Below are 6,000 nucleotides of genomic sequence, written 5' to 3' on the forward strand. Positions count from 1 at the left end.
GCTCTCCATTTGGCTTTCAGAATTCTGTGATCTAGACACGACAGGGGTGATTTCCCTCTGTTTCAGTGGACAGTGAGTCTGGAGAGGCCTCGTTTGCCCAGAACTGGTGAGTGAGCACCTCAAGACTGTGAAGTGAGAAGGAAGGCAAGCGGAGTCCTCTGCTGGCTCCATTCCACATCAGACTGTAGCTGGAAGTTTCTCCGGTCCCACCCAGCACCATGGTCCCATGTTTCTCCCTCCTGCCCTGTGGTCAGGATGAATCTCTCCCACTGGAGTCCTACAGTCGCTTGGTCCCAAGTAAACACACAGAGACTTATATTATTTACAAACTGTATGACCTATGACTCAGGCTTCTTACTAGCTAGCTCTTATAACTTAACTCAACCCATAACCATTAATCTTTTATCTCCACGTGTCCCATGGCTTTAGCTGCCTCCTGTGGCTTTACCTGCATCCCATTACATGTTGCTCCTTGGACGGCAGTTTGGTGTCTCCCCTTACTCTCCTTTCTCCTCTCACTAGCTCTCTTGGATTTTCCTGCCTGGCTCCATCCTGCCCTGCCATAGGCCAATGCAGCTTTATTTATCAGCCAATGGGAGTAACACATATTCACAGCATACAGAAAGACATCCTAGAGCATCAGACAGCATTCTGCACTCAGAGAGAGTTTTGTTGGTGTTGGAGGGTGTGTGTGCATGTGTCTGCATGCGTGTACCTGTTGTGTTTGTGTTCTTGTGTGTGTGCACATGTATGTGCTGGTGCATGTGAAGGCCAGAGGCTGACATTGGGTGCCTCCTTAATTGTTTCTTAGGGAGATAGGGTCTCTCACTGGCCCTGAGACTCACCGATTTGGCTAGACTGGCCAGCAAGCCCCTAATATCCTCCTATCTGCCTATGCACTGGGATGCCAGACACACACCGCTGTGCTGGCTTTCTTTGTGCATGGTGGACACATGAACTCAGGTTAGCTCATCCGCACAGCAAGCACTTCACTGACTGAGCCATCTTCCCAAAGCAGTGCTTTGGCTTGGGGTCTCACTCTGTGACCCAGGCTGACCTCAGACTCATAATCCTCCTGTCTCAGCCTCTTGAGCTCCACCACTCCTGAGGAAATCTTGTGGTTTGTGCTGGGCAGGCCTCTGGGATGAGGACAGAGCAGGTTTGGGAGATTTCTTGTCAAAGTTCAGTTAATCCCTCACATCTATGTTACCACACAGCTTTCCCACTCTGCAGTCTGCTCTCAGTCTGCCTAGTACCAAATCCAGAATGATCTCAAGCCAGAGAGGAAGAAAGACAGAAATCCAATGTGGTTTCTGAAACTAGTTCTTGGCTTAATTATTGCCTCTGTAGTTTATAACACTTTTATACTGGTTATGTCACATAGATCAATAATTTGCAAGGGACATGGACATTCACTTGCTAATGTCTTTCATGAGTTGTTAGCTGCTGCAGGGGAGAGATGACTACAGGGTGGGGGGGGCTCTTTAGATCAGGGCTCAGTATACTATCTTTTAAAGGGCCAGACAACAAATAGTTTAAGCTTTGTAGCACACTGCTCAGCTATTCCTTCATAATAGGAAAGCTGCAAAGCATGCCTGGGTGCTACTAAAACTTTATTTACAAAACAGTGACAGGTCAGATTTGGCTTGCCATACATTTTCCCATTCTTCTTTATTCTGTCTTAAAATATGCATGGTAAAACATTAAAATATCTGTGTGCAAAGTTTTATGTGGCAATTATATAATACATGATGAAAGAGTGAGATCACAGTTGTAAGATCCTGACATACATGCTCTGTGCAGCCAACAGCCCTTCAGCAACAGTAATTACAGTAAACTTCTATATGAGTGAGCTAGAATACTTAGCAATTATTCTTATAATGTTAGAGACAATAGGTAGTCTCTCTGAATATTTAGGTTAAGAAATCTAATTTTGCCTGAATTATTTAAGCTGACTGGTGAGACTTAGCTGGGGAGTCGGGTGTGAGGCTGGCAGATCTGCTCTGTTTCCAGAGCCAATAACCAACAAGCTCCAGCCACCTGCTCTTTGCCCCAGGCCGGGCAGGTGTGATTCAGGGAGCAACAGTCCTGGTTTCAGACAGCCATTGTCTCCAAGGGTTACCAAAGCCAGTGCTCCCCTCTGCTGCTATCACTGCTGTTTCCATGGAAATGGGTACCTCCTAAGCTAAAACAAGGTACCTAAGTTTTAAAACAGTGATTGTTTGGACTCTTTTAGTTTCTATGAAAATCACAGTTAGCAATCAAGGCAATCTAAACAGACCACTGTTTAGATCATGACTGTCTCATCCCTGAGATGGGATGCCAGATGTTGTACAGTGGCCTTAGCTATAATACTAGGAGTGACAATTGTACTTGACTCATAAGAACATCACATGGATGAAACAAGGTTCTGCATGCATAGCACTGAGCACAGGGCTTGACGCTGGAGAATCTGCAGATTAGTAAAGACAATTAGGAAATTGTAGATGTTGTACAGGTATCAAAACAACATTACAGAGAGTGGAGAATGACAGATATAATGTTTCTATTGAAAAGCTAAGTGAGAAAATAGTCTGTCTGATATGTTCTCAGTAGCTTAGAAACATACAAACAGAGAAACTGGACATGAAAGTGTAACTGGGGTCCTAATTTGTGATCTCAAATTATTTTTTTTTTGTCTTTGCAAAGTGATTTTACATTCCATGCTTGACTTCAGCTTCTGTTCTTATGCACTGTTCTATATTGCTACATTTTGCGCGTGTTTAATTTTTTATGATCTGGGCGATCTCAAAGAGAACATGGAAGCGGGTTTCCTGGAGGCAAAAAGCTGTTTAGGGTGTATGTGATATAAAATGATGCCTCTTTGTAGAGTGAATACAGCCTTCTGTGTTGTTCTGGGTTAATTATTCTGGGAAAGACTGGCACTGTCCCTACTTTCTCCCTCTCACCAGGATGGAGCCAATGGGCCGACTCCTGGTGCTGACACCAATAGCATTTGTTGTCTTACCTGTCTATATATGTTGGGGATTACGGAACAGTCCAGGATCAGAGAAGGGATACAGCCACTGCAGTGACATGCAGTAGAAAAACCAAGTGTTCCAGCCTGAAAAAATGGGCTCGTTTCATTTGCCCTTCCTGGAATCTGACTCACTCTGTTTGCCTACTCCTCATCTTAGCTGGAGGTACTTTCTCTCTATCTGTGGTGGCTATTCTTGGTTGTCAATTTGACTACATCTGGAACTAAAACTCAAAGTGGAGGGCACATCTGTAAGGGATTTTTGCTTAATTTTAAGTAGGACGGTTCACTTCTAATCAATCAGATCTTTGAGTTAGGAAGATACAAGCCTTTTATCTGGACCTTGAAGTTGGAAGACACACCTTTAATCTGGGCCACAACTTCTCCTGGAATCCTATTTAAGGACATGGAAAAAGGAAGTTTTTCCTTTTTCTGCTTGCTCTTGTCTTGCTAGCAAGTCCACTCCTTCACTGACATTAGATCAGGATTCCAACATATACTGAAAATCAGCTGAGACATCCAGCCTTGTGAATTGAGCAACTACGGGATTTGTGGACTCTCCATTTACAGCCAGCCATTTTTGGATTAGCTGGACTACAGTCTATAAGTCATTCCAATAAATCTCCTATATCTCTATCTATCTCTATTTCTATATCATCTATCTATATCTATTCATTCTAATAGATATAGATATACCATCTTTTCCTCTTATTCTCTCCACAGCAAAACACTGTTTTAGATGATTAAAGAACTTTTAAATGGGATTCCTTTCATGACATAGAAATTAGAAGATTGTTGAAAATAACATTTCCAACTAGTGGTGATACACTCTCTTTCTGAAGAGTGATAAAGCAGAACATTTCAAACCCCTAGTGATGTTTATGTCCTTCCATTCATTGGTTCCTCTTCTGGGAACTTATCCTGAGGAAATAATCCAGCATGTTGACAAAGATCTCCCTTGAACTATTATATTTTCCATCTTAGGAGGAAAATCTACAGGAGGGTGAACAGTGATGTGCCTCACAGCACATTTATACACATGGGGTGTGCAATCCTGAAGATACTTAGAATTTTTTGATGAAGAAATTCTTGTGTCATAATTAGTTTTTTTTTTAAAAAATCAAGATTTAGATTAAAAAAATAGTCTATTCTTATTTGTTATAACATAAACATACAATGTAAAAATGGAAAGAAATGGGTGTAGGGAGGTGGCTCAGTGGGTAAAATGTCTGCCCTGCAAGGATGGAGATCTAAGTTTGACATCCAGATCTCTTCTAGAAAGCCAAGCATGCCATCATGAACTTATGACCTCAGTGTTAGGTAGAGACAGGTGGAACTCTGGGTCTCAGTGGACAGCCACTCTACCAGAAGCAGTAAGTTCCAGGTTCAGTGAGAGACTCTACTTCAAAAAACATGGTAGAAGGGTGATGGGGAGTAATTCCCAATATCAAACTCTGACCTTTATGCTGTTGCCAGCACATATGTGCACACATACATAACACGTGCGTGCATGCGCACACACACACACACACGGAGGAGAGGACAAAATAAAATGGACCACATCAACAAGAAGATTATAATTTACTTTAAAGTTAGTGTCTAGATATAAGAAATGTGTGGGAGTTGGGGATTTAGCTCAGTGGTAGAGCACTTGCCTAGCAAGCACAAGGCCCTGGGTTTGATCCTCAGCTCTAAAAAAAAAAAAAAGAAAGAAATGTGTGAATACACTTTGCGAGCTGCCCAGGGATGGGTCCATAGGTCATTGTTCTTTACTTCTATTGTAACTTAGAGAGAAACATGAGTCCAGAGCTCTCGATGTCCTGCAGATGAAGGAGGATGATGTCCTCAAATTCCTTGTCACAGGAACCCACTTAGGTAGCACCAAAACCTTGAATTTCGGATGAAGCAGTGCATCTACAAAAGGAAAGTGATGGTATCTACATCATAGATCTGAAGCGGACCTGGGAGAAGCTGTTGCTTGCAGCTCGGGCTATTGTCCCCGTTGAGAACCCTGCTGATGTCAGCGTCACCTCCTCCAGGAACACCGGGCAGTGAGCTGTGCTGAAGTTTGCTGCCGCCACTGGAGCCACTCCGATTGCTGGCCGCTTCACCCCTGGGACCCTCACCAACCAGATCCAACAGTCTTCAGGGAGCCGCGGCTTCTAGTGGTGACTGACCACTGACCCAGGGCTGACCACCAGCCCCTCACAGAGGCATCTTATGTCAACTGCCTGCCATTGCTCTGTGTACCATAGACTCTACTCCGTACTATGTGGACATTGCCATCCCAACAAGGGAGCTCACTCGGTGTGTCTGATGTGGTGGATGCTGGCCCAGGAAGTACTCCACATGCGTGGCACTATCTCCCATGAGCACCCGTGGGAGGTTATGCCTGATCTTTACTTCTACAGAGACCCAGAGGAGACTGAGAAGGAGCAGCAGGCTGCCGCTGAGAAGGCTGTGATTGACCAAGGAGGAATTTCAGGGCAAACGGACTGTGCCAGCTCCTGAGATCAGTGCTGCTCAGCCAGAGGGGCAGACTGGTCTGCGGGTGTGGCGGTGCCCTCTGTGTTCATCCAGCAGTTCTCTACCAAAGACTGGAGTCTCCAGCCAGCCACTGAGGACTGGTCAGCAGGTCCCACGGTGCAGGCCACCACATGGGTTGGAGCCACCACTGAGTGGTCCTGCCCAGCTCTGCAGATGCCTGAGCAAAGGGGGGAGAAGTGGAAGGAAAATAAAGTTCCTAAAAGCTGAAGAAAGTGCGACTCCATTAAATAGCTGCAGCAAGGCGGTCACCTTTGGACCACCGCACGTGGGTTCACTGCCTTCTCCTCTGAGGTAATACCTGACTTTGGTTGGGGTGTACTGAACTTTCAAAACAATCTAATTCACTATTCTTCATGGTCTTTTCTGTATTTCTATAACAGCATATGGATGGGCATTTTATGCAGCCAGAAACATTTTGAAAGAAAAGTGAAACTTGA

General features: G+C 44.5%; 1 pseudogene; it reads left to right on the plus strand.

Annotated features, from left to right (window-relative positions):
- The window catches only part of LOC131911163 (small ribosomal subunit protein uS2-like), a 44,708-nt pseudogene extending 38,938 nt beyond the window's left edge, over positions 1-5,770 (plus strand).
- The last annotated feature ends 230 nt before the right edge of the window (positions 5,771-6,000 follow it).

This window comes from Peromyscus eremicus, chromosome 5, assembly GCF_949786415.1.
Source record: "Peromyscus eremicus chromosome 5, PerEre_H2_v1, whole genome shotgun sequence".
Taxonomy (NCBI): Eukaryota; Metazoa; Chordata; class Mammalia; order Rodentia; family Cricetidae; genus Peromyscus; species Peromyscus eremicus.